The sequence below is a fragment of the Dipodomys merriami genome, unplaced genomic scaffold, assembly GCF_024711535.1.
Source record: "Dipodomys merriami isolate MVZ:Mamm:240054 unplaced genomic scaffold, mDipMer1.0.p SCAF_6, whole genome shotgun sequence".
Taxonomy (NCBI): domain Eukaryota; kingdom Metazoa; phylum Chordata; class Mammalia; order Rodentia; family Heteromyidae; genus Dipodomys; species Dipodomys merriami.
The window spans coordinates 39,396,319-39,410,742 of record NW_027206179.1 but is presented as its reverse complement, the minus strand read 5'-3'; the positions used below and the strand labels follow the sequence as shown (position 1 = coordinate 39,410,742).

Genomic DNA, 14,424 nt, shown 5'->3' with positions numbered 1-14,424 from the left:
AGGTTACTTGACAACTTTGAATTTAACATTTTGAGGAACTGCTAGACTTTTTCCAAAGCAGTGGTACTATTTCCCATTCCTAATAGCAGAGTGGGGGTTCTAATTTTTCCATATTCTCACAAACTAGCTATTGTTTATCTTTCCCCTATAAGAACTCCAATATTTCCTTCTTTTTATATAAAATACAGAATTCTGCTTTCTTTTTCTTTTTTCTTCTTCTTTTTTTTTTTTTTGTCGGTCGTGGGCCTTGAACTCTGGGCTTGGGCACTGTCCCTCAGCTCTTAAGCTCAAGGCGAGCACTCTACCACTTTAGCTACAGCACCACTTCCAGTTTTCTGGTGGTTTATTGGAGATAGGAGTCTCATGGTCTTTCCTGCCTGGGCTGGCTTTGAACCGCCGTCCTCAGATTTCAGCCTCCTGAGTAGTTAGGATTACAGGCGTGAGCCACCATCGCCTGGCTTGCTTTCTTTTTCTACTTAGAAATATTCCCTGGAAATGGTGCCAAATTCCTTAACTAGATCTTCCTCCTGTTTAATTTTTTTTAATTTTTCATTTTTTATGGTCCTGGGGTTTGAATCTGCTCTGTTTGCTCCCTTGGCTGGTGATCTAACACTTGAGCATGTTTCCAGCCATGCTTTTTGCTGGTTATTTTGGAGACAGAGTCTAGGGCACTTGTCTACACATGCTAGCTTGGAATCATGATCCTTCAGATCTCAGCTCCCTGAGTAGGCAGGATTTCAGGTGTGAGCCACTAGCACCTGATCATCCTTTTTCTTTCTATAGCTGCACAATACTTCTTTGTGTATCATAATTTATTTAACCACTGTAATATTTATGACTATTTGCTTTATTCCCATTGTTTTACAAATAAAAACAATGCTGGTGAACATAAATAACTCTATGCATATATATTTTCATATTATTGGAAGAATATATGCCAAAAAGTGGAAGTGCTGGATCAAAAGGTAAGTGCATATTCAGTTTTGGTCACTATTACAAAAATTTTCTCCAAAATGTCTACAATGACACTTGTTCCCATAATCATTGTTTTAATTTCAGCTTCTCTAATTTAGTGAGTTTTTTTCATGTTTTCATTTTCTTATATTATTTTCAAAACTTTTTAATGAATTAACAACACTTACTCTTAAAGACATTAGTAAGTACAAAACTGTCCCTCACATTTATCATCTCTAGTACTCTACTGTCTGTGGATTCAAATTTCCATCTGCTATTGTTTTTCTCTCAGCTTGAAGAAGTTCCTTTAACACTTTTCTTAGCACAGGTCTGCTGGCAGCATGTTTTCTCAGCTTTTGTTTTTCTAAAAGTGTGTTTATTTTGCCTTCACTTTTTTGACAGATGTTTTTGCAAGATATAGAAACCTAGCCTGCTGGTTATTTTTTTCGACTACTTGGTGTGGGTCTGTCTTCTTGTCTTCTGCTTATTCCCTTCCCCCTTCCTCATTTCCTTCCTTCCTTCCTTCCTTCCTTCCTTCCTTCCTTCCTTCCTTCCTTCCTTCCTTCCTTCCTTCCTTCCTTCCTTCTTCCTTCCTTCTTTCCTTCCTTCCTTCCTTTCCTTCTTGCCTTCCTTCACTAAGGATTAAACTCAGGGCTTAGTGTTTGTTAAGCAAATGTTCTTGGCACTTGGATCATATCCCCAGTTCTTTTATTTTTCAGACAGAGTTTTTCCATGTTCATCCTGCCTGGACTTTGACTGTAGTTCTCCAGGCTCTGAATCCTCAGGAGCTAGGCTTACAGGTACGCATAACCATACTAGGGCCTGCCTCGTACCTTCTCTGAGATGTTTGCAGTCATTCTTTTTCCTTTGATTACCTAGAGCCTTGGGATTCAAAGTATGGAGTTGCTAGTTCAGTCAAAACACTGACTGAAATTCCAATAAATGATTTTTTTGTGAATCAAAGTGCTTTTAATGAGTACATACATATGTAATTGCATACATTCATTTGAAGTATTTTTATTCAGGCAAATTTAAGAATTTTTTTGTGCTGCTAGCTTGAATGGCTTTTAATTATCAGATGTAGTTCAAAACAAGCTAAAAGTCAAAACAGATGATCCTAGTTTATATTAAGACATCATTTCTTAACATTTTTCTTTCAAGGAATAATTAGGAAGTATTGTTTAATGGCACAGTGACATGTCTAAAGATCAAATTTAAAATAATTTGTATCCAAAGACTCATGGCAGCTTCTTGTGGTATCCTGAAGTATATTCTAGTTAGCTCTAAAATATGACTGATATTTCTATGTGCTTATATTTTAATATATCAGCTAGATTGTTGTAGTCTGTGTTTGATCAACTAAAGCCTATTTTCTAAGTTGTAGTAAGATAAATCTTACATTTATGTTTTAAGATGTATTATATTTTCAAGTTACCAAAAAGTTGAACACTGACTTCAAAAATTTACCCATCTATTTCCTTGAAGACTGTCTTAATGGCTAACACAAAAGGGAATTATATTTTCAGGTCTGCTTGACATAGCTTCAGAGATAACATACATGTGTATAAATTTATTTCTTAAGGAAAACATGACTATTTATAACTAACAGAAGGTACAACCAAGTGACTATTCACAACTAAGAGAAGATCATTTTTCATTAAAAATTATCCAAGAAATAATTTACTTTCAAGTACAATGGAATCTTTCTAATAGTCACATTGACAACTGGCTTAAGATAATGTCAACTTTGTGACCTAGGTTTTTAAATTTTGAAACACTAATTCAGTACAGGAAATTGAAACTGAGTGTTATAACTAATGTTATTAATCCATACAATGGCAAACTTTTAGCTTATTATTCCTTTTTATCCAGGTGCATAATTTTATCTTCATATCAGAAGTATTTTAGATAGTCACTAATAAAAATCATAGCAGAAATGAATATATCTACTAAGTAATTTGGAAGGGAAATGTCCTGGTTTTTGTTTTTGTTAAAAATTGAGGGTTTAACAGTGAGTGTAAATTTTGTCTTTGGAGAGATTTGTAAACTTTTCTCTTAATTCATAAGAGTTATAATAGATGACTAGTGTACTTAATTCCATTCAACTTAAAAATATTTATATTAAGATGACATATAGACTATCATGAGAATAGAAAAAGGAAATTTCTTGGCAGCTAGTCAATGACTTGGCATTAAACCAGGCATCAAAAAAGCTGACCAATCATAGATGGCTGCAGAAGAAATTTAACTTCTGAGATTTTTCTTTTCTTTTTCTGGGATTGATAAGATAGACAATGAATGGGCAAGGTCAAGAAAGAAAATTGTGCTTACTATTCATCTATAGAGGCTTGAAAATATCCTTTCCTAAATTCTATTTCAGAGGCTTTCTAACCAAGAGGAATGTACCTTACGTTGGATAGACTGATTATTCATCAGTTCCTTCAACCTAATAGTGAGCTGTAATGTTCTAGATTCTGAATTCTATATGGGCTGCCTTTTCTTCTAAGAATTGCAGTAGGGCCTTGTGGACAATATGCAAGGCAGTGTGGATACGATGAAGGGGACCCACTCCCTGTCAGGAGCGTATACATGAATCCAAATCATACAAACACACCTGTAAGGAGCAATAGAAGACCAGCTAGATTTTCAGTTGAAGAGCTATGACAGAAAATCATGGGTGAGGGACATGAAGACTGTGATGTACCGTATATCATTATAGACATTGATCTTGTCTGGTTACCTATCAATGGCACTCTATGTAATTAGAGTAATTACAACTCTTTATTGTGAATTCACTTCCATTGTTATCGCTGTTATTTCTTTTCTTTCATATTTTTCCAGTAGAGGGTCCAATGCTTGTTTGGCATATTGCTTGCTTGACTGGCACTCTACCATTTGGGCTACAACTCTACCCCTGCTTTTTGCAGATTGTTTTGGACATAGAGTCTTGAGGCCCTTCCTGCTTGGTCTGGCCTCAAACCTTCTGAGATCCTCTGGATCTCAGCTTCCTAAATAGCTATGATTGTAGATGTGACCCACTGGGGCCCAGCTCCTTTCCTATTTTTCCCTTTTTTCATAGCTGAAATGAACATTGTTCACCTGTGTTGGTGGACTCAACTTTATAAAAGGTCTTGGGTTTCTGTAGAAGAAAGACAGGTAAGGACTCAGGAGAGGGTACATCTGGATGATTATGGCTGTAAAATTTCTGCCAAGTGAAATTCTGAACTTTAAGCATGTGCTCTATTTTTCAAAAAGAGCTATTTATCATTACAGTTTATATTGTAACACTATCAGTCTTTGTAGCTTATGAACAAAACTGTCTCTGTAAAAATAGGTCAATTAAAGTAGACCAAAATGCAGCAGCAAATAATCAGAAGGAAAATATTTACTTGTGACGTTACCCTTAAAAATGTTGTGTAATATATTACGATTCCAATCATATGCTAAATCTTAACCTTAATGGTTTGAAGACAGCCAGGATAAAGTTAGTGACATACCCCCAAACAAGTTGGGTGTGATGGTCAATGCCTATAACCTCAGCCACATGGTGGTAGGTGTTAGTAGGAAGATCACTGTCCTATCAGAAAACATAAGCTACATATCCTATCCAAAAAAATAACTAAAGCAAAAAAGGTATTGGAGACATGTGTCAAGTATAAGAGTATTTTCCTAACAAGTGTAAGGGTTCAAAATTTAATACCATTAAAAAAATTGACTACAACAAAGTTGCTTTGTGTAGTTTGTTTCTATGAGATATTCTAATTTTTATTTTAATGGAAATACTGATAAATCACACATCCTATAATATTGCCATATTTTGTTATTATTTGCTTGGTTTTCTATTCACAAACCTTGCTATTATAAAGAATATATAGAAATCTTTAAAGAAAATATTTTCTACTTTTTAATTTTTACTTTGTATGCTGATCCTGGGGCTTGAACTCAGGCCCTGAACACTGTCCCTGGGCTGTTTTGCTCAATGGTAGTGCTCTACCACTTGAGCCACAGCTCTACTTTCAGCTCTTTTTGGTCATTAATTAGAGATGAGAGTCTCATGAACTTTCCTGCCCAGGTTGGCTTTGAACTTGGATCATCAGATCTCAGCCTTCCAAGTAGTTGTATTACAGGCATGAGCTACCATACCTGGATTAAATAAATCCTTTTATGTTAAAATAATAGTAGCATTTTGTTGATAAAATCCAGTCATATCCATTTGTATAAAACATAAAGAACATCAGAAAGGAAGAAAAATGTCACCAGAACAACTTCTGACATTTCAATATTTTCTGTGTGTATTTTATGTATTTCAAACCAAACTGCAGATGGTATTTTTGCTTGCCTTTTCTCTCTTTATGTCTTTACAAACTCTGGAATGGAGTGAGTAGTTGGGATTTAGTCACCAGTGAATGCATGGAAGAGAAACAGAGCCTAAAGCTGTGGAAGGAATACAGAGAGAAATCCACATGAAGTCAGGTGGAAGAAGGTTTGTTTAGCAGAGGGTGTGGAACAGAGCAGCTGGGTTGGGTACCTCATGGGAAGGGGCAGGGAGATTGCAAACATGATTTGAGATATAGCTCAAGGCTTTTTGTCTGGCAGTGTCATTAGTTGGACACATCTTTTGAAGGTCAGGGAAGAGGAGATGTGGTGTGAAGGACCTGTGGCTTTATGGGCAACTGTTCCAGTGTTTTGCAGTATGAGACTGAACCATCATTGCAGAGGTGTACAAAAAGTGGGTCAATTATTTTGGCATGTGGTGATAGATTCTGTTCATCTGTTTTATCACATGATAAAGCTACTTCCTTTCATCCCAGTGCACTGGAGTAGTGTCAGGATCTTTATTATAAGACAGAACAATTGTGACTCACTTTCACATAGTCAGGGATTCATAATGATTTTTCTTTTTTCTTTTTGCCAGTCCTGGGGCTTGAACTCAGGGCCTGGGCACTTCCTGAGCTTCTTTTGTTCAAGGCTAGCATGCTACCACTTGAGCCACAGCACCACTTCTGGCTTTTTCTGTGTATGTAGTACTGAGGAATTGAACCCAGGACTTCATGCATGCTAGGCCAGCACTCTACCACAAAGTCACATTCCCAGCCCAATAATGATATTTTGGTAAAGCACAGATGACATGTGGGACCTCCAGGGTCCCATAAAATTATAACTTTGATTTAAAATATTTTAGGTTTTGTTTTCTCAGGCCAATTATCTTCTCCCATAATAACTCTGATAACAAATTTTGATTTGATATTGATACACACATACAATTTTGTATCCACAAGGAGTTTAGTAGAGGAATTGTATGTCTACAATGAATGCCTTCTCTTCTTTGTTCTTTAAAATGTAGAGCCCTTGAACTTAATCTATAGGACAAGATTCAAGTTTCTTGTTATTGTTTTCAATGCCAGATATTGAATCCAAAATCTTACAGATACTAGGCAAGTCCTATACCTCTGGGCTGCTCTAGCCCTAAAATGAGGTCCCTAATAAGAATTACTGAATGGGAAAATATATACCTATATGTGTACATTTTGGGTTGATTATCTGTGTGTTTAAAAAGTGAAGACTCAAGCATAGGAATATAATACACATTTTTCTTTTCATTAAGGCTTTTTTTGTTTTTGTTTTTTGTTTTTTTTTTCTGGTTGTGGGTCCTGAACTCTGGGCCTGAGCACTGTCCCTCATCTCTTCAGCTCAAGGCTAGTGCTCTACCACTTGAGCCACAGTACCACTTCTGGCTTTTTCTGCTTATGTGGTGCTGAGGAATTAAACCCAGGGCCTCATGCATGTGAGGCAAGCACTCTACCACTGAGCCACCTTCCTAGCCCCACTAAAGCTTATATAAAAGGAGTAAAAATTTAATCGTTGATGGTGTCAAACAGTGGAAGTATATTTTCACAACTATGAACCGCTAGTCGAAGTATATCCTTTGGTGTGACACTTTGAATTGCACTTTAGGAGAACATTTAAAAATCAGCAAATATTGGCAGCTTCCCTTGATCACATGGAGAACAATAAGCAAAAATTTTATTTTCCTCCAGAGCCTTCCTCATGATTAAGCAAGGTAGGTTTATCCAGAGTTCCTGAAGTAAGATATCCAATTGGGTGCACTCACTAACTCATCAGAAAATACAGAGAGGCAGGACATGGAGGTGGAGGTTTAACGGTGGAAAACTTTAGCCACTAATGTAACAGATGGCAGAAACTATGACAGTCTAAGTTTCATTCCTTCAGCATCTTGCAATTACTGCACTACAACTAAACATATATAATATCTCGTACATAAGAGTTTTGTTTGGCTAAATTGTATTCAGGAAGATAAGTGAGTGGCTTATTCTTCATTCTGCTCAACATTTCCGTCCACCCCTCTCTTTCTCTTTCTTTCTTTTTCTTTTTTTCTTTCTTTCTTTTTCTTTTTTATTTCTCTTTCTTTCTTTCTTTCTTTCTTTCTTTCTTTCTTTCTTTCTTTCTTTCTTTCTTTCTTTCTTTCTTTCTTTCTTTCTTTCTTTCTTTCCTTTCTCCCTTTCCCTCCCTCCCTCCCTCCCTTTCTCCCTCCCTCCCTCCCTCCCTCTCCCTCCCTCCCTCCCTCCCTCCCTCCTTTCCTTCCTTCCTTCCTTCCTTCCTTCCTTCCTTCCTTCCTTTCTTTCCCTCCCTCTCTCCCTTCCTTCTTTGGCAAACAGAATGTGTTTTTTTTTTTTGAAAGTTAAAAAGAAAGCTGTGCAACAAAGTAGCAAGACTTTCTATCTGGAGGGGGATCCAAAAGTGACCACCCAACATTTTCAAGCCAATAAATATCCTGCTGAAACCTTAGAGTAACTACTGGTTTATATTCTGTTTTAAAATTTTATGATACTGAAAATGAATTAAAATAGCTTCCCAGGTATCCACTCAAAATTCTGTTTGTTTATGCTTTATACTTTTTAATAATTCCTAGCGCAGTCCTAGAAATGTTGCTCTTAATACTGGACATTAACTCCCCTGTTTCTCACCTCTACAATAAATTAATAAAATAAAGCAAAAAACAAAACAACAATAACAAACAAATAAACAAGAATACTGGCCATTCGCCCAGATAGCTCCTTCTCTAGGTGAATGCTGATCTAGGGAAAGTTATATTCAGTTATGAAGCAGGCGAGACACAGGAAAAAAGTGAACCCAAAATGTGAGAACAGTATTACAAGTTTCACAGAGGTTTAGGGGTGCTAGAAAGAAACCCATAAAAAGTCCAGAGGTGGTGAAGAGCTCAACCAGTGAGTGGAAAGAGAACAAAAAAGGAGGAAGAGAGAGAGAGACAGAGAGAGAGAGAGAGAGAGAGAGAGACAGAGACAGAGACAGAGACAGAGACAGAGACAGACAGACAGACAGAGAGACAAATAGGGAGCTAGAGAGAGAGAGACAGAAAGTAGGAGTTTGTCTTCATGAAGGTCCATAGGTCTTACCTTTTCTGTATTTAGTAGGGATTGTGGATTGGTGAGTTGAAAAACAATTCATGCGGAGAGAATTTATGGACATAAGCTGGGCTTGGAGTCACTGGGTGAGGGAGGCCGTGTCATAGGCACACAAGGAGGGGTGAAAGGTCAAAGGTGAAAGAATCTCATTGGATTTTGAAACTCATGAGTAGCAACTGTATGAAGGAAATTTACAGTGTAAGACTAGGCAGCACTTCCCTATTTCAGTTAATCAATGCAAAGGGCTTTCAGTCATCATGGTTTGTTTTCTCACACTTGCATATTAGAATAATTTTCCAATAGGCTACACAAGAAATACTGGGCGTGGTGGTGTAAGCCTATGATCTCAGCACCTGTAGGTAAAATCAGACAAGTTCAAGGCCAGCATCTAGGGCTGACTCAAAAAAAGAAAAAGAAGATTTTTCAAGAAACGTTTCTCAGGGAAGATAGCTAGTTTCCCCAATCATAGAAAACTTGCTATGCTTCTCCATTCTCAGTACTTGATGAGCATAAGCAGATATATTTTTTTCAGTACTCGAGTCAAAATTCTTGGAGCATCTTTTTAGTTGCTAATATTTCATATTTTATTTATTTACTAATTATATATATAATTGTAAAGATACTGTACAGAGGGGTTACAGTTACATGAGCAAAGTAATGACTCTATTTCCTTTGTTTTTCTCCCACCATCCCTTCCCTCCTCACCTCCCCAACTCCTCTCTCCCCTCCTCCCTTGAAGTTGTAAAGTTCGTTTTCAATATAGTGCCTTGTACATCTCATTGTTACAATGGGTCAGCCTGCATCCTTATTTCAGCATTTTGTTATTTCCCTTCCCCTCCCTAAATTAGACAAATGTATATACAAGATGCAGGGCACTGGAATCAAATATAGTGAAAACAGGGGTTATACCATGGGGGAAGAACATACAAAAGAAACAAAAAAAATCATATAGTACATGGTAAGTACATTAAAAACAACAGCAAGAAAGATAAAACCTCTTGTGTCCCTATCTTGGGGTTGATTTCGTTTAGTATCATTTTATATGATCAAATGTACATAGCTTTTGACCTTTTCTGCTTGTCTTAGACATACACTAGTTACTTCAGATAAGGAAAACCATTTCACATTTTCTTATGCTTCTAAAAAAGAAGAGGAGGAGGGGGAAGAGAGGGAGGAGGAGGAGGGGAGGGGGAGGAGGAAGGGGAGGAGGGGGAGGAGGGGGAGGAGGAGGAGGATGAGGAAAGAGGAGGAGGAGGAAGGAGGAGGAGGAGGAAGGAGGAGGAAGGAGGAGGAGGAGGCCAAACCCTAGTCTTAGTTTGTCGGGAAGAAATCATAAGCTTGACATTAAAGAGACAGGAATGGACAAGAAGGCAGTCTATTATAAAAAGAGGACTCACGCCAGCCTAAAAGTAATGTTTTCTTCTTTAGGCAAGTAACTGACTATTCACAGAGATATATCTCCCTCTGTCTCCACAAGCCTGACTTTTAGCCTGAACAGTGAATTCTCTTATAATTAACTTCTTTTATGTACATGTGAAATTAAAAGTCAGGTCTGCAATGAACTCAAGGACTCTGGGTCCTGGCCTCTCTTCTATGCATTATGAGCTATCATGCCAGGGCAGAGAACACGAGGGACGATTTATTAACACCTGCCTTCATCTATCTTATTATTATTTGGAAGTCAGTGCGAAGGAGTCACTTTAAGTTTTGTAGGATGTAATCTGGCACACGTAAATAAGGCAGATTTCCTGAAACAGAATCATACAAGTGGTAGATTGTGGTCAAAGAGCAGATGTTTTGTGGTGTCAGGCTGAATATTGATGATCTTACTTTTAGCCAGTCAGGGAAAAGACAACACAACACAAATTATTTGGATATTTGGATAATTTTGTCCTTAGTTTAGTAAGGTGTTGAAACCTTTATAAATAAATAAAGTAGAATTTATTTTTTTCTGGTAAAAGGAAAGAAAGAAACTTAATATAAGACTGAAATAGAAAAATATCTATAATATATTCCAGAGATTTTGATTACCAAGAACAAAATGACTTGTAACAATGAGGCAAGACATTGTGTTAGATACTTGTATTTCCATGAACATTGTACATGTTTCCCCAGCTTCTTGCTAATTTGAATCTTTGACCCATCTTCAAAGAGTTGTATCATTAGAAGTTTTCTTATTTGAAGGAAATGTAATTTGGTACCCACTGTATGAAGTCCATAGTCCTCAGAAGTAAGCAGTACCACAGAGAGAGCTAAACCAACAGTTTTTGAGCATGTACAACTTGTAGACCGCTTTTATAGTACGTTAATTTCTGTCTTTCTCCAACATGTTTTTATTTTCCGGTTTCATCATGTACAACCCCTACTATCAGATTCTGCAAATTGACCAGTTTTTCTTCATTCACTGATTCCTGAATTGATAATGATTATGTCAAACCTGGGAAAAAATAAGTATAAATTTGATCGACCAATGGTACAATTTACTTGTAAAGCAGTTCAATGAACACACACATGATTCTAAGTGAAAAACAGATGCACTAAAAGTTTTGCCATTCTCTTTCCTCTGGTCCATGTTCCTGTGCTTGCTTCATTAATGCTTGGTGAGTAAAACTGATTGACAGGGAAAGCAATGCAAATGCAAACATCTGAGTCCACAAAAGGGCAGAAAGGAACGATAGCTCTATAAATCCTGTATTAGTTAAATCCTTACTCCTATATATATATTTTTTCTTTTTTTTTCTTTTTTTCTTTTATTTTTCCTTACTCCTATATTGAGAATCACCCACAGAAATGTAATTTTGTCCTTAGAAATATTTTACTATTGCCTTACAATTGTCAAAATTATTTTTAATGATATAGAATAAACATTAATTATCTACAGGCTATGTATGAAAAAGAATGTGATATATAGCACATGTACCAGCAGGCCAATTATTCTTTGAACTTAACTTTCTACCACCATTAATAGAAAGCCAGCCACATTTTCTTAATTGACTCCTGAATATGTTAAGAGAGTAGAGTTATGATCCTTTACATATTTATTAATTCTATGTTTTCCTATTTATCTTGAAACATTAACTTTGATAAAGGCAGAACTTGACTTGATTTACTTTTTTACATTCATAAGAATAATTTATGTCTCAATTTATTATTTTCATAGGGTCTCTAGTATTATTGGTTTTATCATGCAAAAAAGGTAGATGTAGGTTATTTTCAGATCTGCTCTTTATTTTAAATTGACTCAAATGTCAATGGCTTGAAATACTAAATCAATCTTGTCAAATAAATCCAGTTCTTTAAACGGCTATTATACAGACTATTCTCTGTCATCATTGTTTTCATTATAAATAAAAGCATGCATTATATCATTATAGCTCTTGATGAACATCGTGATACTAAATACATTCTACTTGATGGATATTGGCAAAAGAGATCATCTGAGTGAGGAAGTAGAACATTATGTGGAATCTTTATATTTTTATTGGAACGACCATCATCTTGCTTTCTAACCAGAAAATTTCAGAGTAAGTATGGGAGCATTCGTCATTCTGGAATAGGACAGGTCATAATTGGTCAAAAAATAATTTTACTGGGGCTGGGAATGTGGCTCAGTGGTAGAGTGCTTGCCTCGCTTGCATGAGGTCCTGGGTTTGATTCCTCAGCACTACATAAGCAGAAAAAGCCAGAAGTGGCTCTGTGGCTCAAGTGGTAGAGCCCTAGTCATAAGCTGAAGAGCTGAGAGACAGTACCCAGGTCCAGAGTTTAGGCCCCATGACTGACCAAAAAAAAAAAAAAGAATAATTTTGCTAATGATGGAAAGAAAAGTAGAAGAAAGATCAACATTTCAATGCCTGACCAGATCTATGGAGGTAACTGGGCCAGCCAGAGAAGTCTTTGTTCTGTGATGATTCTTCAATCACAAGCATGTTGGCATGACTATTTTCTAATGCACAGCCTGACCTTCTTTCAACCAATGAGAAATGGGTCTATGCATGTATTAGCATCTTTTATTTTCTTACTAATGAGATTTAAAAATCAAATCTTGCCTCTGTGTAATGCACAGTGCTTCCCAATCTTTACTGCTGTCATGAGTATTCAAAAAAACTTGGAAAAAATATATGTACCTCTTCCTGAAAAAGAGCAACAGACATATATACACGTCATACTTTGTAAACAATTTGAAAGGGTTTACACTCTGCCTGGCATGAAGCTCTGATTCTCCTTGGGGCTATTCTCAGCTAAGAATTTCCCAACACAAGAGAAACAGGAAATTGCTTTTATTGGTGTGGTCCATGTGTCAGACATTATAATAAGCACTTTATATGCACTATCTTATTTAATCTTTACAATAACCCTGAGAGGCAGTTTTATTGTCCCCATTTTTCAAATGAGTTAGTGAGCATCAGTGACTTGCTCATGGTTAACTCCCAAGCGAAGACCTCAAAATACTATTAGTGTCTTTATCAACATTTATCACTACCTCCTTCCATTTTTCTTTTTTTTTTTCTTTTTCTGTTTTTCACCTTGTGAAACTAGTATTTCAGATAGATCAGCACAGATCCAAGTTCTTAGCTCTTCAGGTTCTTCCTTGGTTTTCCCTCCTTCCAACCTCAGCTTATCTTTATTCGTCTCCATCTTCCCAGCTGTGAGCTTCTCCAAGGCTCCATGGAGGCCCCAGCCCATGCTATCACTACTGGCAGCAGCTGTCTGGACTCTGCATCTCCTGACCTACCATCCCTATGTCATCTACCGTACCCCCATCAATTACCCCCACAGGTTTACCTCCCCTTCTGTTCCTAAGCCAATACTAACTGAATCAAGAAGTGGATCATGGTGTCATGAATCTGGGAATTAAATTATTTTAACAAGACTTCTAACAGCTGGGTCCCTTAATGTCTTTTCTACCTATTGTATTGAGATTGAGAAGCTGATGTGTCTAGTATACAATCTTTTTGGGTCTCTATGTTTTTCATTTGATAGTCTGTGAACATTTTCACTCTCTGGATAATTAAATAAATAAATGAAAATTTTTTTGAGAGTTAAAACTTAATTGAATAAATTAGAGCAGAGACAAGCAAAATCCTAGGTGGGGTAAAGAATGGTCTCCCTGCTAACAAAATTTGAATTTAACTCTCTTGTCTGTATTACTTTATTTAAACAAAGATGGTATGTATCAAAATAAGTATTGAAAGTACAAATAAAGGGGAATTGCAAAGAGATAAATATGAACTATTTTACTCTAATGATAGACATGGGAATATATATCTCTAAATATATGTGTAGTCGGAGGGGGGGGGGCTGGTGTATGCGTTAGTTTGATCCTCAGATCTCATCCTCCCTAGTAGCTAGGATTACAGGCATGGCCATCAGCCCCCAGTGCTAAGAATACCTTTGAAACTCAAATGCTCCTCTTCATATGGACGGTGTCCCTCCTGTGAGGAGACTGGTAAGGAATTATAGGTGACCAACACAGAACATTCCAGATTCTGCAGACATTCTCACGGAGGGTGATTATGTTTTATCTTACCCTAATTCCCTTAAACAATCTATTCATCAAAGCACCTTTCTAGGGACCCCATGACTACCAAGAAAACATTTAATTATGCTTTGATTTTCCATTCAGTTCTTTCTACGCGGAAACATTTGTTCCTCACACAGATAATAAATATCATTGATGTTTGTGACACTGACTTTACCAGGTGATTAAATAAAGTGGTCTTGGATATTCTTTGATTTTTCATAAAGTCAGACTACAGCTAAATATTTGCTGAAGTAATGCTTTTGCTTGGCATTGCACTTCTACTTATTGGATTTTTCAAGTCAGGATTTTCCGGATCTCGTCAGTCCTGGGAGTATGTGAGACAGGATTATTCAGCCACTCACTGATGTTCCACCACTATGAAGAAGGAGAGACAGCATGTTTCTGCAGAGGGCAGACCCTTGCAGTGACTTGACTAAGACAGGTATTTCCTACAAGGCCGCCATTTTCTTTATGGCCCAACCTGTGCTTTCATTTTTCTGCATA

The 14,424-nt window shown here is 36.9% G+C and overlaps 1 protein-coding gene and 1 long non-coding RNA gene across 2 annotated transcripts in view; one reads left to right on the top strand and one right to left on the bottom strand.

The window, feature by feature from the left end:
- The window catches only part of LOC138814058 (uncharacterized), an 89,186-nt gene extending 75,630 nt beyond the window's left edge, over nt 1-13,556 (top strand). The window contains exons 4-5 of the long non-coding RNA XR_011367892.1: nt 11,774-11,923; nt 13,043-13,556. This is a non-coding gene — a long non-coding RNA (uncharacterized lncRNA). The remainder of the gene's footprint in view (nt 1-11,773; nt 11,924-13,042) is intronic.
- LOC138814056 (Krueppel-like factor 12) overlaps nt 1-14,424 on the bottom strand; it is a 713,678-nt gene that overhangs the window by 595,676 nt on the left and 103,578 nt on the right. The gene's annotated exons all lie outside the window — the stretch shown is intronic.